This window comes from Schistocerca gregaria, chromosome 7 (genome assembly GCF_023897955.1).
Source record: "Schistocerca gregaria isolate iqSchGreg1 chromosome 7, iqSchGreg1.2, whole genome shotgun sequence".
NCBI classification, from domain to species: Eukaryota; Metazoa; Arthropoda; class Insecta; order Orthoptera; family Acrididae; genus Schistocerca; species Schistocerca gregaria.
The window spans coordinates 308,968,039-308,995,099 of NC_064926.1; the positions used below are offsets into that span (position 1 = coordinate 308,968,039).

At 44.0% G+C, this 27,061-nt stretch overlaps 1 protein-coding gene across 1 annotated transcript in view; it reads left to right on the forward strand.

The window, feature by feature from the left end:
- Window positions 1-27,061, forward strand: part of LOC126281742 (myogenesis-regulating glycosidase) — a 667,424-nt gene that overhangs the window by 435,012 nt on the left and 205,351 nt on the right. The gene's annotated exons all lie outside the window — the stretch shown is intronic.

Here is a 27,061-nt window from a genome sequence, read left to right on the forward strand (position 1 = left end):
TTCAGGCAGACAAACTTTCTAAATTACAGTAGTCACAATTGTCAACAACAGATGGCGCTGCGGTCTGGGAAACTCTATAGTACGATATTTTCCACATATCCACCATGCGTAGCAATAATATGGCGTAGTCTCTGAATGAAATTACCCGAAACCTTTGACAACGTGTCTGGCGGAATGGCTTCACATGCAGATGAGATGTACTGCTTGAACTGTTCAATTGTTTCTGGATTCTGGCGGTACACCTGGTCTTTCAAGTGCCTCCACAGAAAGAAGTCACAGGGGTTCATGTCTGGCGAATAGGGAGCCAATCCACGCCGCCTCCTGTATGTTTCGGATAGCCCAAAGTAATCACACGCTCCTCGAAATATTCATTCAGGAAATTAAAGACGTCGGCCGTGCGATGTGGCCGGACACCATCTTGCATAAACCACGAGGTGTTCGCAGTGTCATCTAAGGCAGTTTGTACCGCCACAAATTCACGAAGAATGTCCAGATAGCGTGATGCAGTAATCGTTTCGGATCTGAAAAATGGACCAATGATTCCTTTCGAAGAAATGGCGGCCCAGACCAGTACTTTTTGAGGATGCAGGGACGATGGGACTGCAACATGGGGCTTTTCGGTTCCCCATATGCGCCAGTTCTGTTTATTGACGAAGCCGTCCAGGTAAAAAAAAGCTTCGTCAGTAAACCAAATGCTGCCCAAATGCATATCGCCGTCATCAATCCTGTGCACTATATCGTTAGCGAATGTCTCTCGTGCATCAATGGTAGCCGCGCTGAGGGGTTGCCGCGTTTGAATTTTGTATGGATAGAGGTGTAAACTCTGGTGCATGAGACGATACATGGACGTTGGCGTCATTTGGACCGCAGCTGCAGCACGGCGAACGGAAACCCGAAGCCGCTGTTGGATCACCTGCTGCATTAGCTGCGCGTTGCCCTCTGTGGTTGCCGTACGCGGTCGCCCTACCTTTCCAGCACGTTCATCCGTCACGTTCCCAGTCCGTTGAAATTTTTCGAACAGATCCTTTATTGTATCGCTTTTCGGTCCTTTGGTTACATTAAACCTCCGTTGAAAACTTCGTCTTGTTGCAACAACACTGTGTTCTAGGCGGTGGAATTCCAACACCAGAAAAATCCTCTGTTCTGAGGAATAAACCATGTTGTGCACAGCACACTTGCACGTTGTGAACAGCACACGCTTACAGCAGAAAGTCGACGTTCAGAATGGGGCACCCACAGACTGCGTTGTCGTCTATATCTTTCACATCACTTGCACCGCCATCTGTTGTTGAAAATTGTAACTACTGTAATTTCGAAAGTTTGTCCGCCTGAAAATGTACTGTTGTCCCAAGCATAATGCAACAAACAGTGTATTTCTATCGCTGCTCGTTTAGTTTTTATTGCCGCTTCAAATATACCGGTCATTTTTGAAACACCCTGTACAAACTGAGTAGTCCATGCGCAAGATAGGCAACATCAAGGACAGTGTGAGCGCATGAGCCCGTGGTCCCGTGGTTAGTGTGACCAGCTGCGGAACGAGAGGTCCTCGGTTCAATCTTCCGTCGAGTGATGCCGGCACGATAGCTCAACGTGTTCGGTCAGAGGGTTAGCTGCCTTTGTAATAAGAAAACTGAGCTAATCGAGCAATAACGAACATAAACGGGTGTCTCGCGACATCCGCACCTAGCAAATGAAAAGAAAAAAAGAAATCAAAATGAATTTAAAAAAAGAGTGAAAAAGTTTAATTTTTTATATTCAGACTATTATTATCTGTCCGTCCGATGCGAGGTAACTGCGCCGTAGTATGGGGACGCTACACCTAAATAAACATCCAAACACACGACGTCAGTCGACTACAGCGCACGGAAGAGAGAGTATTCCAGCTAACGAGGCTCCCTGGCTGGTAGTTGACTGTTCGCTACTTTGGACGAGGGTGCATTAAATACGTGAGATGTATTCCGTGGGCAATATGTTTTCGGTTCCCATTGGAGACGCATGTCCTTTCGTCTACTAATCACACGGTTTTGCGGTGCGGTCACAAAACACAGACACTAAACTTATCACAGTGAACGGAGACGTCAATGAACAATCAGACAGATAATAACTATGCGAAAATAAAGAAAGTAAACTTTTCACACGAGGGAATACTTGAACCAAGGACCTCGTGTTCTGCAGCTGCTCTCACTAACCCCGGGACCACGGCGCTCCTGAACTCACAATCTCCTTGATGTTACCTATGTTGCGCATGGACTACTCAGTTTGTATATTTTGCTTATTTTTTTCATAGTTCCACACAACTTCTTCCTGTTTTCTCGATTGATCTGTGTTCAGTTTTTCAAGGCCTATCCACTGTACCAACTTATAACTAAATCTGAGGGGGTGGGATGGGGAGGTTCCCTTTTTAGTAGCTTGTTTGTCTGTCTTTGGAACGAAGTGCATTACTGATTCTGCATACCGTCTAACATACTGCGTGGTGTCTGTTTGTTCTATATCGTATCTCCTTACCACTTTCGCGCAACGACGCTCTGAGCGAGTTTTTTTAGGGAATTGACTAGTTTGAACCTGGGATCTGTTGCTGGTAAGGAGCCGTCAGACCACACATGACATGTAGTGTTCAGAAGAGTCCAGTAAGACTAGCGATGATATAACAAAATACTTAATGATTTGAGCGTCAACTCCACTGCACTCCCTTTAAAAGAATCTTAATACTAACTAAATTTAGTGGAAGAGGTTCAAGGCTTTCCTGTTCACAGTTAGCTGGTAAAATAACGTCTTAAAGCAGTTAAGTTTACCATTGGAAATTTTATTCTATTCACAAAACATTGTTTAGAAATTGCACTATTGATAAAAGGAAATGATTTAATACAGGATGGTAAAAACCAACTGCGTTCAACAAAAATGTGAACGAATATTCCCTGAATGGGTTTCCAAGTTCTACAATGTATCAAAGGATGACCTATGCCATATCACATCTATAATATAGGTTTAAATTAAGTTTCACAAACTATCAAAATGGTCTACAGTGACCCTCAATTATCTTTAATTACTTATCTAACTTGTCGTAAATTACAGTGGCTGATGTGGCTTCTCAATGACTATATAACAGAAAAATCATCACGTTTCAGATTTTTACTTCAAGTGGCAAATGTGAACACCATGAGCTTTAATTGACGATCGACGCTAGTATTACGCAAAAATTGGGTGTAACAGATGAGACTTCTGCAGTTCTGAGTGAAGCTTTATGCGCTGTTATGCGGCATCGCGTGCGTTCATTACCTTGTCGGTGTTCGTCAGGGAGCTGCGGGCAGCACAGCTCCACTCACCTCGCCGTCTCGGAAGCAGCTCTCTCCTAACTTCTCCTTGTTACAATTTACCGAAGTTGGTTTAAAAAAAACTATCTGGCTGTGTTTTCATCTGACCAATCAGGGTCTGAATGTTAACCTTAAGCTCCGCCTACAAAAATTCTGTCTATCCAATGAGAAACGTTATACTTTTCGTGGTGGGGCAATGTTTTTAAAGTTTGCAACGTAACAGAGACGCGAAAAAGTCTCACGCTAAAACTTGCGGCTGGGGTGGTCCTTTTAGTGTTATCCTAAGATCTATACTGTTCTTCTGGAGGGCTCTAGCTTTTAACATGGGCTGGGGGTGGTCCTAGCGGTTAGCTGGATGGTGTCCGTCCCTTATCGTGGGACCTTCTAGCTTAACATGGTTCTGCTCTCGGCTTCTGTTCTCGTTTCTCCCCTCGGAACTGCGTCTGTCTCACGGTGGGAAGGTATGACATGCATTTAGGCATTCTTGTGTTAGTCTGTGGTATTCTATTTGCTCACTCCTTACTCGTATTACTTTGGTTAATTTAATGTCACGATTTATGCGGAGATATGTGGCTTACTACTGGATTTGCTTATCATGTCAGGGTTGTCATGGAAGGTGTTGGAATTGCCTGACACCTAACAACTGGGAATCCCACATCTGTTGATAGATTGGTGGAGGTATGTGGCATTAAATGTCTACGACTAAATAACGAGAGGCTGATTTGCGTACCGGGTGACGGTGCCCGATAGCGACCCAGATGGGTTCCATAGTATTTAAATTAAGCGAATTTGGTCGCGGAGTCATCAAACTGAGTTCACTCTACTACTCCTCAAACCATTGTAAAACGGTAGACAAAGGTAGCTATACTGCTCAACGGCGACTTCGCCGTCAGGGAAGACATAAAACATGAAAGTATGCAGGTGGTTTGCAGTCGTCTGCGTGTCTACGAGTTCTACCATTGGTGCTACGGAAGCGCAGGAGAATGTTTCCTACGGCATAATACTGCTCCCACTAGCCTGCGACCGTTATGCGCTGCAGTTTCGAGCCCTCGTTCACCTCGATGACGGCGTTTGTAGAGACGACAAAAAATGATTAGACCGAAGAGCCGACACGTTTCCACTGATCTACGGTAGAATCATAATGGTCACTTGCCCACTGCATTCGAAACTGACAATTTCGTTGGTTCAACATGTGAGCACGTAGTAGTGGTCTGCTGCGGAACTCCGTTTTCAGTAATGTACGATGAACGGTGTACTCCGAAGCACTTGTGCGTGTACCAGCATTGTACTCTTCCGGCAGAGATGCCACAGACCACCATCTATCTTACGTTACAGAGCAGACAAGACTCCGAACCCGACGTTCTGTGAAGAGTCGTTGACATCCAACCATTTAGCACTTAGCGATAGTTTCACTCTCTTTCTAGCTCTTTCCATAGATATTCACGATAGTAGCACATGAAAATCCGATAATCTCCGCAGTTTTGGAGGTACTTGTTCATAGGACCTCCGTAGTAATAAATTTCACTTTGTCAAAGCTGCTTATCTCAGTGGATTTCCCCATTTTCAGCTCATATCTTTGCTAGGGTGTTCCCTTGTCCATGTCTGCTCCGCTTTTTTTTTACCGCGTCACGTGATCATAACGCCAACAGGCAGCATCCAACGTTGCGATAGGCAGTGGTCATAATGTTTTCGCTTATCAGTGTAGGAAGATCATTTAATAATTAATCACCTACATCCATATCCTAAATATCGCTGTGAAATGCATAGCAGAGCGTACGTTCTATTGCACCAGTTATTAGACTTCAAAAATGGTTCAAATGGCTCTGAGCACTATGGGACTTAACATCAGAGGTCATCAGTCCCCTACAACTTAGAACTACTTAAACCTAACTAACATAAGGACATCACACATATCCATGCCCGAGGCAGGATTCGAACCTACGACCGCAGCAGTCAAGCGGTTCCGGACTGAAGCGCCTAGAACCGCTAGGCCACAGCGGCCGGCTATTAGAGTTCCTTTCCATTCCAGTAACGTATGTAGCGAGAAAACAATTTGTGTTTAGATGCCTCTGTGGGTGCTGCAATTAATCTAATCTTTTCCTCACGATACCTACGACAGCTACTACTAGGAGGTTGTAGTATAATTCCTAAAACCATCATTTACAGCCGATTATTGAAACTTTGTACTTAGACTTTCTAGAAATACAGGAAATGTATTCGCAATTGCGACTGTGAACCACAATCGGCTGTATATTGGAATGGAGACAATGAAAATTTGTGCTGGACCGAGACTCGAACCCGGATTTTATTCGGGCAGTGCCTTAATCGCTTCGGCTATTCGTTCACGACCAGATCTAAACTTCCCACGGAGCGAGGTGGCGCAGTGGCTAGCACACTGGACTCGCATTCGGGAGGACGACGATTCAATCCCACGTCCTGCCATCCTGATTTAGGTTTTCCGTGATTTCCCTAAATCGCTCCAGGCACATTCCGGGATGGTTCCTGTGAAAGGGCACGGCCGGCTTCCTTCCACGTCCTTCCCTAATCCGATGTGACCGATGACTTCGCTGTCTGGTCTCCTCCCCCAAACAATCCAATCCTAAACTTCCATATGTCGTCAGTTTTACCTTTCTGACCTGCACTCGTAAGTTACATATACTTCCTCCCAGGAAGAATTTATTTATTGAGTCGAAGGCCTGGTATGAGATTTTCACTCTGCAGCGGAGTGTGCGCTGATATGTCACTTCCTGGCAGATTAAAACTGTGTGCCCGACCGAGACTCGAACTCTCCTACCTTTCATATCAGCGCCCACTCCGCTGCAGAGTGAAAATCTCATTCTGGAAACATCCCCCAGGCTGTGGCTAAGCCATGTCTCCGCAATATCCTTTCTTTGAGGAGTGCTAGTTCTGCAAGGTTCGCAGGAGAGCTTCTGTAAAGTTTGGAAGGTAGGAGACGAGGAACTGGCAGAAGTACAGCTGTGAGTACCGGGCGTGAGTCGTGCTTCGGTAGCTCAGATGGTAGAGCACTTGCCCGCGAAAGGCAAAGGTCCCGAGTTCGAGTCTCGGTCGGGCACACAGTTTTAATCTGCCAGGAAGTTTCGAAGGCCTGGTGTTGGCAAATGAATACGAAGTTGCAGTGCCTGTATGTCCGAAGAAACATTGTATCGTACTTCTCAAGAGCACAGGTACTGCTGTTTCGTAATTATTTGCCAGTACCAGGTTCTCTATTTCCAATAAATAAGTCCTTCCTGGGTGGGATATACGTAACACACGAATGCATACTGTAACACATGAATGACGACATGTGGAAGGCTGGGTCTGGCTATGATTCGTACTCGGGAACGGGTCCCACGATCTAGAGCAATATTCTAGGTTGGGTCACACGAGTGTTTCACAAGCAATCTCCTTTGTAGACTGTCTACGTTGCCCTAGTATTCTACCACTAAACTGAAGTCTGCTACGTTCTTTATCCTCGACTGAGCCTGTGCGATCGTTCCATTTCATATCCCTGCAAAGTGTTATACCCAGTTATTTGTATTACTTTATCGATTCCAAGTGTAACTCATTGATGTTGTAGCCATAGCATACAACGTTTTTTTTCAATTTCTGAAGTGCACAGTTTTACATTTCTGAACATTTAAACCGACTTTCCAATCTTTGCACCACGTTGAAATCTTATCACGATCTAACTGAATATTTGTGAATCTTCTTTCGAACTGTAGTTCGTTGTAGGTAACTGCATCATCAGCGAAAAATGTGAAGCTACTACAGTCAGTTAAACCCAGCACAAAAGACCTACATTATGCTAGATCACAGGCAGGTCCAGAAAAATCAAACACTAGCTCAATCGGTTGGATGTAAGAAGATCACCAATTTAAACAAAACTTAATAACAATACACTAGTGCGCAAAACTTAAGAACGAAAGTGACTCTCGCGTGTTGTGCAGCTGCCGATAAACATTGCTCTATGAAACTTGGGTCTTAGTAAGAACTACTACAGTATAATACGGACGATAACTGAAAGAAATATGCAATGAGACCAACAGAAACGACACTTCTATTCCAACATAGTTATTGCACGGAAGTCACCACGATTTATGATGATCCCCTTGCCATTAACAAAAGCCGCTACGTGGTTCTTAATAGGGTGGGTGAGGTGATCACCAGCGATGCTCTGGAACGCGTTACCCTGCTGGCCACAATGTTCATGTTAGTAAGAAGTTCTTGCGGCAGTTGAAGATAGCAGAACGAAAGCTGAAGTTTTAATTTCACGTTCAAGAAGTCGTTCACACAGGAGAATCGTACAAACCTACCGTCATTTGACCATCTGACAGACTCTTGTATGGACGACATAATAATAAGAATATCTGGTGTAGAGAAACAACTGAAAGATTCGCAATAAAATAAATCACGGGAATCCCAGTTTGATTTTACAAAGTGTACTCTACGGCTTCGGATCCTGACCTAGCTTGCATTTATCGTGAATCTGTCGCCCAACACGAAGTCCCAAGCCACTGGAAAAAGGCGCAGGTGACTCCAGTATATAAAAAGGGTAAAAGAACGGACTCGCAAAATTACAGACCAATATCTCTAACTTGGTTTGCTGCATAATCCTTGAACATATTCTCAGTTTTAATATAGCAAACTTTCTTGAGACTGAGAACCTTATGAACACGAATCAACACGGTTTTAGGGTTTTAGAAAGCCTCGCTCGTGCAAATCTCAATTTGCCCTTTTCACACATGATATACTGCGAACTGTGGGTGAAGGGCAGCAGGTATATTGCAAATTTCTAGATTTCCGCAAAGCATTTAACATGGTACCCCACTGCAGGCTGTTAACGAAGGTCCGCGCATGTGGAATAAGTTGACAGATATGTCAGTGGCTCGAAGGCTTTTTAAATAATAGAAGCCACTGTCTTGTCTTCGGCGGTGAGAGTTCATCAGAGACAAGGGTATCGTCAGGAGTGCCGCAGGAAAGTGTGATAGGACCGCAGTTGTTCTGTATATAAATGATTTGGCGGATAGAGTGTGCAGTAATTTGCGGTTGCTTGATGATGATGCCGTGGTGCACGGTAAGGTGACGAAGTTGAGTGACTGTAGAAAGATACAAGACAATTTGCAGTTCGTGTGATGAATGGCAGCTAGCCAAAGTGGAAAAAAGTAAATTAATGTGGATGAGTAAGAAGATTAAACGTGTATATTCGGATACAGTATTGCTAGTGTCCTGCTTGACACAAGCAAGACGTTAAATATCTGGGTGTAACGTTGCAAAGCAAATCGATATGCGATGGAACGAGCATGAGGTAGGGAAGACGAATGATCGATTTCGCTTTCTTGGGAGAACTTTAGGTAAGAGTATTTCACCTGTACAGGAATTCGCATATAGGACGCTGGTGCGACCTATTCTTTAGTACTGCTGAGGTGTCTGGGATCCGTACCAGGTCGGATTGAAGGAAGACATCGAAGCAATTCAGAGGCGGACTGCTACATTTGTTACCAGTAGGTTCGAACAACACATAAGTGTTAGGGAGATGCTTCAGGAATTCGAATGAGAATCCCTGGAGAGAAGGTGACGTTTTTTTTGCGAAACACTATTGAGAAATTTAGAGAATCGGCATTTGAAGCTGACTGCCGAACGATTCTATTGCCGTCAATATACACTGCGCGTAAGGACCACAAAGATAAGGTAGGAGAAATTAGGGCTCATACGGAGGCATATAGATAGTCGTTTTTCTCTGGCTCTAACAGAAAAGGAATGATAACAAGTGGTACAGGGTAGACTGCGCCACGCTCTGTACAGTGGTTTCCGGAGTATCTGTGTAGACGTACGAGAGTGAGTCAAATGAAAACCTTAAATCTGTAGTACCAAATCGAAATTTCGCGCCGTTATCCTGTAAGTTGGTAAGCGTGCTACAAACAGCGTGCAGAATGGCGTGTAGGTGGCAGCATAATGCAGATGCACACATACCGTCGCAGTATCAGTATAAATATGGCCGCCCCACTTGCGACATACACCACGCAAGAACAGCGTTCTGTTATTCGTTTTTTCGTAGTGAAGGTGTGAAACCTATTGAAATTCGTCGACGAATGAAAGTTCAGTACGGAGATGCGTGTTTGTCACAGCAGCATGTCTACGAATGGAGTAGGGCGTTCGCAAATGGTGTGACTTCATTGGAAGATGCTCCTCGTCCAGGTTAGGCACAACGAGTTGTGACTCCACAGAACACTGCAGCTGTTGAAGCCATAGTGAAGGAAAACCGCCGAGTGACACTGAATGACATTGCAGCATGTTTACAGATTAGTCATGGGTCAGCACACCAAATTGTGCATGATGTGCTCCACTTTCACAAAGTGTCTACGAGATGAGTGCCACGGGAGCCGACTCCTGAAATGAGAGAACGACGTATTGATGCTTGTGAAGAACTTCTTCGGCGCTTTGAACGAGAAGGTGACGGCTTCCTTGCAAGAACAGTTACTGGGGATGAAACCTGGGTTGACTTCCATCAACTGGCAACGAAGAGAGCGAGCAAGGAATGGCGCCATTCCTCATCATCAAAACCAAAGAAGTTTCGAACAGAACCATCGGCAGGGAAGGCTATGCTGACTCTCTTTTGGGATGAAAAAGGCGTCATTTTGTAGCATTACGTGCCTAGAGGGCCTAGAGGGCACCAGCGCATCATACACAGACCTGATAAAAAAATCATCTGCTGCCTGCAAACAAATCAAACTGACGTGGATTGCTGTCAGCAGGTGTCCTTTGGCAACATGACAATGTAAGGTCCCACACTGCCCGTACAACAGTTGCAACAATCACAGACTTGCATTTGGAGTGTCTTCCTCATCCACCATACTCACCAGACCTTGGTCAAAGTGATTTCCATATGTTTGGACCACTCAAAGACGCAATGGGAGGAAAGAAGTTCCATTCTGATGCGGTGCACGAGTGGTTGCGCGGACTACAAAAAGAATTTTTTTCTAAAGGAATTTATGCACTTTGTAAGCGCTGGAGGACTTGCATTGAGCGTGAGAGAGATTATGTTGAAAAGTGATACAGCTTTGTACCACTTCTGCACAATAAATAATATTCTTATTGTTGTGGTCTTCAGTCCTGAGACTGGTTTGATGCAGCTCTCCATGCTTCTCTATCCTGTGCAAGCTTCTTCATCTCCCAGTACCCACTGCAACCTAGATCCTTCTGAATCCGTTTAGTGTATTCATCTCTTGGTCTCCCTCTACGATTTTTACCCTCCACGCTGCCCTCCAATGCTAAATTTGTGATCCCTTGATGCCTCAAAACATGTCCTACCAACCGATCCTTTCTTCTACTCAAATTGTGCCGCAAACTCCTCTTCTCCCCAATTCTATTCAATACTTCCTCATTATTTATGTGATCTACCCATCTAATCTTCAGCATTCTTCTGTAGCGCCACATTTCGAAAGCTTCTATTCTCTTCTTGTCCAAACTATTTATCCTCCATGTTTCACTTCCATACATGGCTACACTCCATACAAATACTTTCAGAAACGACTTCCTGACACTTAAATCTATACTCGATGTTAACAAATTCCTCTTCTTCAGAAACGCCTTCCTTGCCATTACCAGCCTACATTTTATATCTTCTCTACTTCGATCATCATCAGTTATTTTGCTCCCCAAATAGCAAAACTCCTTTACTACTTTAAGTGTCTCATTTCCTGATCTAATTCCCTCAGCATCACCCGACTTAATTCGACTACATTCCATTATCCTCGTTTTGCTTTTGTTGATGTTCATCTTACACCCTTCTTTCAAGACACTGTCCATTCCGTTCAGCTGCTCTTGAAGGTCCTTTGCTGTCTCTGACAGAATTACAACGCCATCGGCGAACCTCAAAGTTTTTATTTCTTCTCCATGGATTTTAATATCTACTCCGAATTTTTCTTTTGTTTCCTTTACTGCTTGCTCAATATACAGATTAAAATCATCGGGGAGAGGTTACAACCCTGTCTCACTCCCTTCCCAACCACTGCTTCCCTTTAATGCCCCTCGACTCTTATAACTGCCATCTGGTTTTTATACAAATTGTAAATAGCCTTGGGCGCCCTGTATTTTACTCCTGCCATCTTTAGAATTTGAAAGATAGTATTCCAGTCAACAATAAATAATATTTAAAGAAAGAAAATAAGAAATTAAAAAAATATTTAAGGTTTTCATTTGACTCACCCTCGTAGATGTAGAAGGCCGTTCATTCCTCCACGAACGTGGTTGACAGTTGCTGGATGGTCGTTGGTGCATGTGGACGCGCTGCAGTATGTTTCCCTATCGCATCCTACACGTTCTCGGTCGGATTTATGTCGGGGGCAACGGGCATGCCAGGAATATTCCCTCATTCCAAGAGTTGCTCCGTCTGCTTTGTACGACGCGGTAGTCGATATAAATGAAGGCAGGGTCGGATGTAGCCATAAAACGACGCGTATGCGGAAGGAGCACAGTGCCACAATGACGTTGACTAGTGAGTGTACCGTGTTCAAAGATTTGGAGGTCGGCACGCCCATGTAACATTATGCCTTTCCACACCACAACACCTGGACCACTAAATCGACAATGCTGGACATTGTTCCTGGGAGCGTAACGTGTTCCCATCTCTCGCCGTATTAATGTACGTCCAGCATTGTTGAACGTGATCGTTTTGGTGGTCCAGGTGTTGCGGTGTGGGGAGGTACGGTGTTGGATGGGCATGCTGACCTCCAGCTCATTGAACACAGTAAACTCTGACGCTGTACTCCTTCCCCACAGCTTGAATGTGAATCGCAACCAGAATGCTAGCGACTGGACAACTAATGTTTTCATCAAACACCATTGGCACGACGCTCTTCTCGTGTGCTGCTGCTCAAGAGCACACTCCACGGGAAGTATCCAGTAGGCTGCTCCACCGCTGGCCACGCTAATTTGCAGCGCTGCCTGTGATGCTCACACCGCCTCTGTCACTCCCTAGTTGTCCTTCCTCGGTAGGTCACCATAGACGGACTCAACAGACTGACTGACATACCTGCTCGAGCTTTGTGGCGCTGTCTACGCGCCGGCCACTTCAGGGGACCTCTAGGACCCCAACGACATGCGTCCGCTGCACATGCTAAATGCAGCGGACGCAAATTCAATATGCTGTGTTTAGTGTCACAATGTGTTCTGCCGAAACCTTTCACCAGCCGTACCAACATCAAAGTTCCGAGAACCACTACAAATTCTACTGTAACTCAAGGATCACGCAAAAGACAATTTCAAGAGAAACCAACAAGTGAGACTCTCTTACCGTGGTCACAAAGTGTCCAAATGATCATACTCCGTTTCATGGCTCCAGAAGATCGGCTATAAAAGCAGTTTAAGTTATGAGACATTTTCCGACTAGTAGTATTTGACGAAGACTGGTTACCTTCAGGCGTTGGTGCTACAAACACCCAACAAACTATTTTAACATACACGCCGACACTAATTTTGCCAGAGCAATAAAGCCTCTCACTGCGCTTCTTAATCAAATATTCGGCAGTTGTCACTCGCAAATATTCAAGCATTAAGACTTTAATGTGGTACATGAGCTATTCCTCTCCTTTATGCAAAATAATAATGGCAAAGCTCTCAACAGTACCTTCAGCCAAAGCTCCTACGTCAATAACATTGTCACTGGCACATAAGGGCACCATATTTTTGACTATACTGCAGATCAATACCAAAGTGACACAGACTGGACCAGCATGGCTGCAAGGAACCATACAGGCAAAAAATGCTCTGAAGATGCATGAGATATCTGTGATTCATCCCTGCAAGCTGGTCAAACAAGCGCAATAGACCAAACAAAACTTTCTTGTAGACACTGCCAAATGGAACAAATTTCAGCTTTTGGACGATATTTACACTCTACCAAGTATATACGAACTCCACATGCTTACTACCTCTTCTACAAACAGTGAAACGCTGAATTTTCCGTACTTCGCATTTTCATCAGATCACAGGAAAAATTTTGCGTTAACGTCTTGCATATCTTTTCCTCTCTCACTCCAGTCAATCATTTTGCAACCTACAGGTTACATATAGTTGGCAGCATGACTCTGTGAATGGAGTAATACACGTTGTGGATGTCTGACATTAGACAAAATCAAGGTACACAATTTATATACAACTCTCGTTGCAGTTAAAACCATAAGAAAATACAATGAATCAATCTTCTACTCTTCTATCTTACGTTTTTTTCTTTATTGACATTCGATTCCCCCTGAAGGGGGCGGGCTGGCAGCAGCTTAGTACGCTGCTCTTTAGCCTATAGACTTTTTTTTTTAAACAATGAAGATAATAAGTAATAAAAGCAGGTGACAAAATTGATGACTTAAATAGTAAAATGGCGGAAAAATTGTGGAACTTAAAACATAAAACAAAGGTTTGGCGATGCTAATAAAATACACAATAGGCAGACAGGTAAAATAATAGACAGACAATTTAAAAAAACATGGCGACAGTCTGGTTTTTTTCGCAAGAGATATAAAAACCACATCCAGCGACAGTAGGATTTCTGTTCACAACACTTTGGAAAAGACGCACAACACTAAACATTCACTTAAAACACTGCACTAAAATGTTGGCACAAAGATGACACACCACAGCTGAGGGCAGATGGGGGGGGGGGGGGGGGGGGAACCTGGACAGATGATGGGGAAGAAAGAGGGGAAGGAGAGGAAAAGCGAAGTGGGGAGAGGGTAGAAGGAGCCGACAGAGGACGAAGACTCATAAGTGGGTGGGGGGCTGGGCAGGTGTGACAGGGAGTGGGGAAAGGCAGAGGATGGGAATGCAAAAGGACTTGGGGGGCGGAGAAGGGAGGCAGAGAGAGGGTAGGTGGGGAAAAAACACGATGGAAAAGGGGGAGAGGGAGCCCAGGAAAAGGACAGAGGAAGGGAGGGGGAAGTGAGAATCAGAGTTGATAGGAGGGATAAATCAAAGGAGAGAGGGCATCATCTGGCAGGGGGATTTGACGGAAGTCACCTTGGGAAAGGAGATGAAGGGTGTATAGATGGAGGGTAGGAGGGACACAACAGTGAGGCGCAGCAGAGGGTGGGGCTTGGAGAGGAGAGGAGCAACCTGGGGATGAGTGGGATCAAGGAGGCGGGAGGCGTAGAATATGTGGATATGTTCGAGGAATAGGAGCAGATGGGGGAAAGGAATCAAGTTGTAGAGGATCTGCGTGGGGGACAGGAGGCGTATACAGAAGGCGAGTCGTAGTGCATGGTGCTCAAGGATCTGGAGGGACTTATAGAATGAGGGGGGGGGGATATCCAGGCAGTACTGGCATAACAGAGGATGGGACGGATTAAGGATTTGTGAGTGTGGAGGATGGTAGAGGAGTTCAACCCCCATGTTTAGTCAGAGAGGAGTTTGAGGAGTCAGCGGTGGTTGTGGGCTTTGGATTGGATAGAGCGGAGATGAGGGATCCAGGTGATCAAGTAGCCGGAAGGAGCGAGTTGTACGACCTATGATGATTGCCTGGGTCTTGGAAGGTTTGGTTTTCAGGAGCAACTGATTACACCATGTGGCAAAAAGATCAAGGTGACTCTGGAGTCTATCTTCTTTTATAGCCTATAAATTAATGTCCACTACCGTAATTCTGTCTGGAGGTTCGATATAATGTTAGGAACTATTGTAGGGATTTAGGTACGGTTTTCACTTATAGATTGACTGATTTATGAGGAAGTCTTGTGTTCATAGTTTATAATTATTTCGTGCAATCTGGGCTATGACGAACTGAAGTCTTCTGCCACTGTGAAAACGATGGCATTGTCATCTGGTGGTGAGTGGTAGAACTCAACTGAATTACAACAGCTCTTTAGTGTTCTATACTAGTGTTATATGCCAAACGGTTCTTGTACCAATGTTATGTGGCAGAGGGTGCTTTGTACTAATGTTACTTAGCAGAGGATGCTTTACACCAACAGTACGTGTGAAGGATGTTTCGTTCCGATGTTCTTTGGGAGAGGAAGCTTTGTACCAGTGTTGTATGGTGTAGGGACTTTTTATCAATGTCATGTGGCAGAGAGTGTTTCGTGCTGATGTCGTATGGCAGAGGGCGGTTTGCATTGATGTCCTGTGGTGAGGGTGGTTTGCGTTGATGTCCTGTGGCGAGGGTGGTTCGTACCAATGTCAAGTGGAAGAGGGTGCTACATATCAATGTTGAACAGCAAAGAGTGCACCCTACTCATGTTGCGAGGCAGAGGCTGCTTTGTACCGATGCTATTTGGCAGAGGGTGCTTTATAGTAACGTTATATTGTAGAGCGTGCTTTGTGCCAATGTTGCATGGTAAAGGGTACTTTGTAGCAATGTTGCGTGGCTGAGAGTACTTCATACCAATGTTGAGTGGCAAAGCATGTTTCGTACCATGGTGCATGGTGGAGGGTGCTTTGTACTAGACCTGCATGGTGGAATGTGCATATATCAATACTGTGTGCCAGAGGGCGTGTCCTGCCAATGTTACATGGTAGAAGGTGCTTCATACGATTGTTACATGGGAGATGGTGCTTTGTGTTGAGGCTGGTTGCAGACGGTACTTCGTACCAATGTTGCTTGGCAGAGGATAATTCATAACGAGACTCTGTAATGGAAGGTACTTAGTAGTGATGTTGTGGAGCAGAGGGCGGTTTGTGTCAATGTTTTATTGGCAGAGAATGCATTCTATCGATACTGAATGGCAGGGAGTGCGTCATAGCTTTGTTACATTGCGAAATGCAGGAAAATTTAATGCAGAAAATGTTGCTTGTGCCAGAGTGTGCTGCGGTCAGGTGACCCAAGGAGCGTCGTAGCTCAGAGTTCGCACCACTGCCACGAGATGTCACTCCAAATTCCAGCTGAATATGGAACAGATGGCGTCCATCTGAGAACCTTCCTGCCTTGGACTGCTCAGTCCTTTAAGTTACATGAACGTATTGGTTCTCAGTTATCTAATAGTGTTATCTTTTGTTTGTATCACGAATCTATGCATTGGCTTGTCAACAAAATTACTGCTTCACCAGACAAATCTTTCATGAAAAGATACTTAGTGCTATGCATACGAAGATGAGGCAGGTCGCTACTTCACTATTAAACATGACACGTCACTCAGCTTTAACAGATAGAGTAATTCCTCATGACACTTGTTGTAATATATATGTCACATAAAACTTCATAGCTCTGACAGAAATAGTCCTCTTTACAATATATACACAAATTTATCCCGAGAGATCTATTGACAATCCTTCCTCTTTTAACCACAACAAGTTGGATGCTGTTTGCAGCAAAACCCTCACATCATCACAGCAGGTAATGATACCATTGACGTTAATGAACAGCAAACAGAATCAGTTTGTTCACACAGCTTCACTGACACAAATGCCGATACCGGTATACTTGACAGAATAATAACGTGATTCTGTCATCCTCCTTCATTTGCATCATCTCCTATCATTAGAAAGCAGATATATTATGCAGTCAAAAAAATTATACACAAAACATTAGAAAATATTCTCTTTGTTACGGCAGTCGTAATGGAAGTCTTACACTGACATTCTGATCACTCTCCTTAAGGTAATTTGAAACAGAATCAACATCAAGTTCAGCTGCTGTCTCAACTACTCTCATGTACATGCATATTTTTTGACAATTTCTCGTACATTTGCATTCGGTACTGCATCTCCAAACATTGTATATTATAATATATACTTCCATAATAACCACTGTCAAAGGATCCGAAAATAAATGAACAAAGATACTGTTACCCACGTAAAAGGTCGTATATTACAGAATAAAAAGTACCATCCTTTCATCCCTTAAAAATTCAGTGATAACATAAGAAAAAGTCCGTAAGGCGCTTATATCATAACTACACTACCTTCACCCTCTGCTACCAATAATGGCGCAGGGAATGTTGAGAGTGGTAATTGACAGAGTCATGAGGGCGTAAATAATTGTCAAGTTTAAGAATATTTACATGACACAATCCAGCACATCAGAGAACATATACATAATAAAAAGAAAGAAAAATATTATTTTCATCCAAATCCACGTGAACTTAATGTCCTACTGTCCTGGCCTTTAAAAGAAATGTAACTTATCAAGAACAGGACGGCAGAAAGAAAATAAAGAAGTCTACAACTAATGAACTATACTTGTTGGAAAGAAACAGTGCAGCTGGCCACAAGTGGAAGATACAGTTCACAAATCAAATACAAATCGAACTGGCACAAAACACCTGAAACTAATATTAATATGCCAATCAATTAAAGGAAGTATGAAACATAAACTTAAACAACACAAAAAAGGGCTACATTGTGCTGGTTCAAATAGCTCTGAGCACTATGGGACCTAACTTCTGAGGTCTTCAGTCCCCTAGAACGTAGAACTACTTAAACCTAACTAACCTAAGGAAATCACACACATCCATGCCCGAGGCAGGACTCGAACATGCGACCGTAGCAGTCGCGCGGTTCCGGACTGAGCGCCTAGAACCGCTAGGCCACCGCGGCCGGCAACATTGTGCTGGAATACAAACAAAATAGACAGCAAAATGAAGCACTACACCAACCGATGAGATGTAAGAAGATTGCCGATTTAAACACAATTTAGCAACAACATAAAACCACACCCACAGAGTTTCATTCACGTCTTTAAAAAGTGATACTTAGTTCAGCCGACACACTTAAGCATTGCAGCAGCCACACTGTCAGGACAGTAGTAAACAGGAAAACATGGAGCCGTCCAGTTGCTAGCACAGCTTGAAACCGTACCACAACCAGAGCGCACGTAATTGCACAGCTGATACTTTCATCAAGCACCATCAGCACGACACTTTTCTTATTGACTGCTGCCCAAGAGCACACACCAGAGGTAGCATACACTTCTGTATCATCAGCAAAATCTCACCAAGGGACGAGCCAGCACCCACCAACCCAGAACAGACACCGATGCCTGCTTGCTGGTAACACGTTCCGATAGCTCTAGCCCAGGGCCGGACTTCACTCCACCATGGCGAACTTGCGGCAGTGTCCTTAGTGCTCGTATTAAGCTCTGTTGCTGCCTTTATGTCCTTCTTCGGCTGCTCAACACAGACTGACTCCGCAGACTGACTAATATCTCTGGCCAAGGCTCACCGCAACTCGACCGCACCAGCGCTCTCGTCAGACTGCCGTGCAACTGGCGATCTCCGGGTAACCAGCAACAAGGAACTGCTGGACATTTAGTGTGGGAAACTTGGGAGAAGCTATTCACGTACTCAGTTTACTCAAAAGTGACCTGAAAATGATGTGTACTTGCCAAGCAGCACATTTCAAGCAATCTGAGTGTGGCACTGACACTGACTTCTCCCATGGATAAGTGGTGCCTCGGAAATCACAGAAATAAAAGGTAAATATTTCACTTGCAGCGATATAAATGCCCATTAGGTTCCTGCCAAAGCACGCCCTTGGAAACCGTAACATATTCGGAAAAACAGTCAAATATTTGTGATACATCTACATCTACATGACTACTCTGCAATTCACATTTAAGTGCTTGGCAGAGGGTTCATCGAACCACAATCATACTATCTCTCTACTATTCCACTCCCGAACAGAGAGCGGGAAAAACGAACACCTAAACCTTTCTGTTCGAGCTCTGATTTCTCTTATTTTATTTTGATGATCATTCCTACCTATGTAGTTTGGGCTCAACAAAATTTTTTCGCATTCGGAAGATAATGTTGGTGACTGAAATTTCGTAAAAAGGTCTCGCCGCGCCGAAAAACGTCTATGCTGTAATGACTTCCATCCCAACTCGTGTATCATATCTGCCACACTCTCTCCCCTATAACGTGATAATACAAAACGAGCTGCCCTTTTTTGCACCCTTTCGATGTCCTCCGTCAATCCCACCTGGTAAGGATCCCACACCGCGCAGCAATATTCTAACAGAGGACGAATGAGTGTAGTGTAAGCTGTCTCTTTAGTGGACTTGTTGCATCTTCTAAGTGTCCTACCAATGATACGCAACCTTTGGCTCGCCTTCCCATAAGTAAGGAATAAAAACGTCATTGCTGGACGTTTTACTCGTTGTAGTTTCATTCTTCGTTTTATAGACAGATAGAAGTCACAAAATCGAAGAAGCTCATTCATGAAGAGAATGCTCTTATGTACGAATAACATAGAATATTTCAGAATATATTTGTATGCGTTCATAAGAAAGTCCCAAAAGGTGTTAAAAAGGCTAAGATGGAGGAAAAAGTATTAACATATAGTATGATTCGAATCTACTTCCTTCGACTCTGTGATCCACACCCTTAATTATTACATTACAGCATGGAACTCTCAGATACAGTGTTGTTCAACTTAGTATCTGCTGAAGGCCTTTACCACCGATGCGTAATTAACTGACATTTAATTATAAGACATATCATCCAGACTGACATACACTACCTGCCATTCAAATTGCTACACCATGAAGATGGCGTGCTACAGATTTGAAATTTAAACGACAGGAAGAAGCTGCTGTGATATGCAAATGATTAGCTTTTCAGAGCATCCACACAAGGTTGGCGCCGGTGGTGACACCTACAATGTGCTGGCATGAGGAAAGTTTCCAACCGATTTCTCATACACAAACAGCAGTTGACCGGCGTTGCAGGTGAAACGTTGTTGTGATGCCTCGTGTAAGGAGGGGAAATACGTACCATCATGTTTCCGAATTTGATAAAGGTCGGATTGTAGCCTATCGCGATTGCGGTTTATCGTATCGCTACATTGCTGCTCGCGTTGGTCGACATCCAATGACTGTTAGCAGAATGTGGAATCGGTGTGTTCAGGAGGGTAATTCGGAACGCCGTGCTAGATCCCAACGGCCTCGTATCAGTAGCAGTCGAGATGACAGGAATCTTATCCGCACGGCTGTAACGGATCATGTAGCCACGTCTCGATCCTTGAGTCAACAGATGGGGACGTTTGCAAGGCAACAACCATATGTACGAACAGTTCGACGACGTTTGCAGCAGCATGGACTGAAAGAGTTTGATGCACGTGCGACCAGTCTACGTGGTACCCGGCACAAGTATTGTGCGCTGTCGAAGGGATGAGGGGCATGATCAGAGGAAAGTGTCCTATGTGCATGCACAACCCAAGTACCATGTTTCGTGTGCTTGGAGACCACTGCTGCGGTTACCCCTGACGCTGCATCACAGACAGGAGCGCCAGCGATGGTGTACTCAACGACGAACCTGGGTGCACGAATGGCAAAACGTCATGTTTTCGGATGAATCCAGGTTCTGTTTACAGCATCATGATGGTCGCATCCGTGTTTGGTGACATCGCGGTGAACGCACATTGGAAGCGTGTATTCGTCATCGTCATACTGGCGTATCACCCGGCGTGATGGTATTGGCGTGCCACTGGTTATACGTCTCGGTGACGTCTTGTTCGCATTGACGGCAATTTGAACAGTGGACGTTAGATTTCAGATGTGTTAAGACCCGTGGCTCTACCCTTCATTCGATCCTTGCGAAACACTACATTTCAGCAGGATAATGCACGACCGCATGTAGCAGGTGCTGTACGGGTCTTTCTGGATACAGAAAAGGTTCGACCGCTGCCCTGGCCAGCACATCCTCCAGATCTCTCGCCAACTGAAAACGTCTGGTCAATGGTGGCCAAGCAACTGGCTCGTCACAATGCGCCAGTCACTACTCTTGATGAAGTGTAGTATCGCGTTGAAGCTGCATGGGAAGCTGTACATGTACACGCCACCAAAGCTCTGTTTGACTCAGTGCTCAGGCGTATTAAGGTCGTTATTACGGCCAGAGGTGGTTCTTCTGGGTACTGATTTCTCGGGATCTACGCACCCAATAGATTTGTCCAATGAATACCCGTTTATCATCCGCATTTCTTCTTGGTGTAGAAATTTTAATGGCCAGTAGTGTATTTGTGATAAATCTGTAACGCGCTGTTGCCTCGAAGTGGCATACCGCAATTATAATAAAAAACAGCGATATACGAAAAATCAGTATGTCATCTGACACATCGAGTGATACGTCAGTTTCATATCACTTCTCAGTAAGCCGATCGTGAATCTTAATTTCTCGCAGCAATTGTCGGCCATCTCACTTAACAGCTACTTAACGTAACGTAGACTGTTCAGGCGGTAGCGACATCGCCATGTGGCACGCCTCCAAGCTGCTGCGGATTCTCCTGGTTCGCGCACAGTGATCTGCGCAAGAGTTTCAAAGGCTTCAGATCATGTGGTCATGCACATAGTAAGACTACTGTATCCCAACAGTCAGTGATATTGAATTTCTGCTACTTTTGTTATGCTTATAAGAGAAAATAAATTAGGTGAAGGAAAACGCCAATATTTTTCTTTAATGCGCCTTCGGCTAACATGCCTTTGACAATACCATGAGCTCATGAAAAAGTGTAATAAATGAGTAGCAGTAACATGCAAGCGATTTTGAACCTGCAGGTATGTTCCAATACCAGATTCGAAACAATATCTGGTATCGATAGCATTACCTAAAGCTTTATCGGTACCTCGATAACACGGGAACAAAACTATTGATACTGACATTATTGCCACATATTGATTGCTTATGCACTTTTAAACTTTTCTATGTTTACATCCATACTCTGCAAACTGCTGTGAAATGCGTGGCGGAAGATACTTTCCATTGTACCACATATTAGGTCTCCCTCTCGCCCCGTTCAGATACCGGGGTGGAAAGATTGCTTGTTTCAATACCTCTATGCGTGCTTTAATTAATTAAATCTCGTTTTTTCATCCCCTAAGGGAACGATATGTACTCTAAATCCCTCTCCTAACAGTGGGTTCTGATTCGTTGTAAGTTGACTTTCGCGGGATGATTGACTTCAGTCTTGAAGCCACTTCAGTTTTCACCATTTTCATGAGGCTCCTCCGCGAGTGAAATAAACGTATAGCAATTTCTGATACTTTTCTTTGTAAACGTTCATTATCCCCTCTTGTTCCTATTCAGTACGGAACCCCCACACTTCATCATTACTCTGGCTATTGATTGTTTATGTTTTTAAGCTCCTTTACATCTTGCATGAAAAGGTTTTAGGTTTGGAAACTTGCTTTGAATGTTCCAACATAAAAGAAGTACACATCACAAATCGAAAACATGTAGTATCCTATCACTGCAATGGCATTCAGATACGTTTGGAATCAGTCAACTTATATCAATACTGGTGCGTAACAGTTTGTAGAGAAACTTCCTGCCAGATTAAAACTGTGTGCCAGACCGAGACTCGAACCCGGGAACTTTGCCTTTCGCAGGCAAGTGCTGTACCAACTTTTGTTGTTGTTGTTGTTGATCTCATTTTGTTCCCATGACCCTTGTTCAAGTTCATCATTGATCCAACCAACTGAGCTACCCAAGCACGACCCACGACTCATCCGCACAATTCTACTCCCGCCAGTGCTTCGTATCCTACCTTCCAAACCTCACAGAAGTTCTCCTGAGAATCTTGCAGGACTAGCACTACTGGATGGAAGGATATTGCGGAGACATGGCTTAGTCACAGCCTGGGGGAAGTTTCCAGAGTGAACTTCTTGAGGTTTAGAAGCTACGAGACGAGGTACTGGCGAAGCACAATTGTGAGGAGCGCGTGTGAGTCGTGCTTGGGTAGCTCAGTTGGTAGAGCACTTGCCCACTAAAGGCAAGGGTCCCGATTTCGAGTCTGGGTCTGGCACACAGTTCTAATCTGCCAGGAACTTTCAAATCAACGCACACTTCGCTGCAGAGTGAAAATTTCATTCTGGAATTTGTAGAGATTTGAAATGGATCGATCACTGGGGATCAGGTGCAGGTAAAGCTGGTGGAAGACTTTGGTTTATTGGTAGGATACCGGGAAAATAGGTTGGTCTGCAAAGGAGGGTACTTACAAAACAATTACTCAAGTGTGCGTAACCCTTACCAAACAGGATTAATAGTGAATGTTTAACTTATACAAAGAAGGGCAGCACGTATGGTCAGATTTTTTTGTGGCCCATTAGATAGCGTCACAGGTATGTATAGGTAAATTTTAAAAATATCGGTATGTTGCATCGATACATATAAGATATCGATGTCCTTGAGTTTAAAATATTTATGTTCCTCTGTATCGATCTATATATTCAACACGTACAGGGATCTTTAAATAAATTAATCAAAGTCACAGGAGTGATTAACAATCATTTAAAAACTGACAATTACTTTTTTTACATCTAACGTCAAGCAATAAGACATACGGTGTACTATAAAATCACTTATTTACAAAAACTAATGAAACCAATAATCATCACAGATAGCCATTAACAGACCTCTGTTTAACATGTTCCACTGTCAGTCTGTTTCTCTTCTGTTTCAAGAACCAAGTTTACTAAAAAAGAGCCACTCTTTCGGAAAAAAACAGAAGAGGATTGACATTTTAAATATTTCTTAGTGATTTCTGAAAAATAGTACGAAATGACAGCTAAACAATTCAGACAACACAATCTATTTTCCATTGAATACCAGTGCAGTGATGTGGGTGATTTTTGAGCCGAGTGTACGTTACTTTTACAATGCGTCTATCTTTCCTTGACCCAGGTTCAAAATGGTTCAAATGGCTCTGAGCACTATGGGACCTAACATCTGTGGTTATCAGTCCCCTAGAACGTAGAACTACTTAAACCTAACTAACCTAAGGACATCACACACATCCATGCCCGAGGCAGGATTCGAACCTGCGACCGTAGCGGTCGCGGGGTTCCATACTGTAGCGTCCAGAACCGCTCGGTCACAACGGCCGGCCCTTGATCCAGGCAGTCAGGGGGTAAAAGAATTGCACATTCTGTCTCATAGCTGGGAGCAGGGAGTGATAATTCCCACCGTTCTCATACAGTGATGTCACCAAATAAGTGAATTTGCACCTTGTACCTATCATTTGCAATGGTAGAAATTACACTTGGAAGTAACAAGCTTTCAAGAATACTCAGTATATAAACATTCATGTTGTAATATGGTGCTCATTTGTAATAATGAATATGAAATTAAATTATGCCCATTTTAAAATATTTACTTTGAGACTGCAAAGACTGGTATTACTTGGAATGGCTAAGAAATTTGCTGATGAGCACTATAGTGCATACGAATCAAGAAAGAACAGACAAAAATATTGCTTTCAGTGTTAAATGTCGTTTTCCGATATACCGATAACTTAAATGGTCCAACTGGCCCTGAGCACTATGGGACTTAACTTCTGAGGACATCAGTCCCCTAGAACTTAGAACTACTTAAACCTAACTACCCTAAGGACATTCACACACATCCATGCCCGAGGCAGGATTCGAACCTGCGACCGTAGCGTTCGCGCGGTTCCAGACTGTAGCGCCTAGAACCACTCGGCCACTCCGGCCGGCGATAACTTATATATCTAAGATGTATATGACGATACCATTTTGAAGTAACGTCGATATTCTGTTATACCGATATATTGCTCCCATCCTAGGCACAAGGATCCTACACAAAGCGTTGTCAAGGAAATTCGGAAGTGTATTGAAGTCGGAGGTGGAATTTATGAAAATCAACTTTCAGCTTAATGACGCTAGTAATGAATTGCGGCCGAAAGTTAATAACACCCAGAATCGTCGCCGGAACTTTGGCATAATGTAGGAAGGAAACCACCATTGCTAGAGATACACCCTCTTTGCGGAGGATCTAGATTACTCTGTTTTACTTTGCTTACTTTTCAATGTTCCTGCTCCTCGTGAGCACAGTAAGAAAAATTTTGTACTGCGCTCTTCAGCGGCCACTCCCGTACTGCTGGGTCAAGCAGCTACTGAGAGGACGCGCAGTGATTCACTCACGCCCACTTGTGTAGACATGACCGGCTGGGATGAGTTGTCTGTCTGCGATGCCGCTTGAGCAATCAGGGAACCACGCTTTGAGCTGGGCTAAGCAGCGCCATACAATAGGAACACCTGCTCTATTTCTAATATTACTGTAGAACTTCGACAAATAGATAAGCACGACGGATGCACTTATAGTGTTTATGTATTGTTTTTTCTTTTATTTTAGGCAACTACATTGTTTGGTTTTCCCTGGCGCTACATCGTCAACAGATTGAAGTATGGAAACGATGAAAATGAAGATTGTCTCTGACTAAGAATGCAAGCGAATATCTATGGCCACTGAGGATTATACATTGTAAATGTTCCCACACTTCACTTTGCTGGCGGTATATCTGCAGCTTGAACCAAACAACCTGGACAATTTTCACTATGGGCACCTTGAGTGAACATTAGTAACCCTGACGACTGAGCTTTCGCTGCATTCGAAAATAATAATAATAGAAAAATATTCGACAAAGTTTTATTAATGAAATATGTAATTCGTATACGTATTCCGATCAAAAGTATCCGGGGAGCCCTGTCTAACGTGGATTTGTACACTAAATGTCGTGAGAGGCGGGTCCGCCAGTATAAAAGGAAACGGAGAGTGCCGGCCGCAGTGTCCGAGCGGTTCTAAGCGCTTGAGTCCGGAACCGCGCGACTGCTACAGTCGCAGGTTCGAATCCTGCCTCGGGCATGGATGTGTGTGATGTTCTTAGGTTAGCTAGGTTTAAGTAGTTCTAAGTTCTAGGGGACTGATGACCTCAGATGTTAAGTCCCATAGTGCTCAGAGCCATGTGAACCAATTTTATTTTATTTTATTTTTTTTTTTTTTTTTTGAAACGGAGAGTATTGAAAGACCAATCGTAAGGCAGCAACAGCAGGATGGCTCAGTCAGGGGAACTCAGTGACTTAGAACGTGGACTAGTCACTGGCTGTCACCTTAGTAACAAATCCAGCAGAGACATTTTAAGGCTTCTACAGCTGCACAGGTCTATGGTTGGCGATGTGATTGTGAAGTGGAAACGAGGAGGAACAACCAATGTTAAACCAAGACGACGCAGACCCCATGTACTGACAGGCACGAACCGTTGAACATTCCGTAGGGTCGTTGTAAAATACCTCATGAAACCAGCGAAAGTGCTCACTCGCGAGTTGCATAATGCTACCAGACATTCACCTAGCGCAGTGTAAGTGTGTAGCGAGTTCAAAATAATGGTCGTGTACTCATCGTATGCCACACATTTCTGTACTCGATGCCAAGCGACACTTGAAGTGGTGTAATGAGGGACGCCACTGGACAGCGGATGACTCGAAACGAGTGATTTGGAGTATCGAGTCGCGCTGTACCTGGTGAGAATCGATTGGGAGGGTTTCGATTTGGTGAATGCTTTCGGAACGTTACCTGACATCACGTGTAGCACCAGTTGTGAAGTACGGAGGATGTAGTGTTAAGATGTGGAGTGTTTTCGTGGTTAGGGTGTGGTCCCCTTATCCTACTTAGGAAAACACTAAATATGAGCACATTTTACACCATTACCTACTGCGTACAGTAGAGGAACAGTTCGATGATAATGATTTTTTTATATTAGCATGACAATACATCCTGTCATAAAACAGTATACGTGAGGCAGTGGGTTGTGGACAATAACATTCCTGAAATGGATAGGCCTCCTCAGAGTCTCGATCTGAACCCAACGGAACACCTCTGGAAATCATAAGGACGTCGACGTCACTCCGTATCCCAGCGTCCAAACATCACTATCTCCTTTGATTTCGGTTCTTGATGAAGAACGTTCTATTAACAGTTCTTTATTGTATTCCATCGAGGTTGCTTTTTAATATGCTGTCGACTAGTTTCGAATTGCAG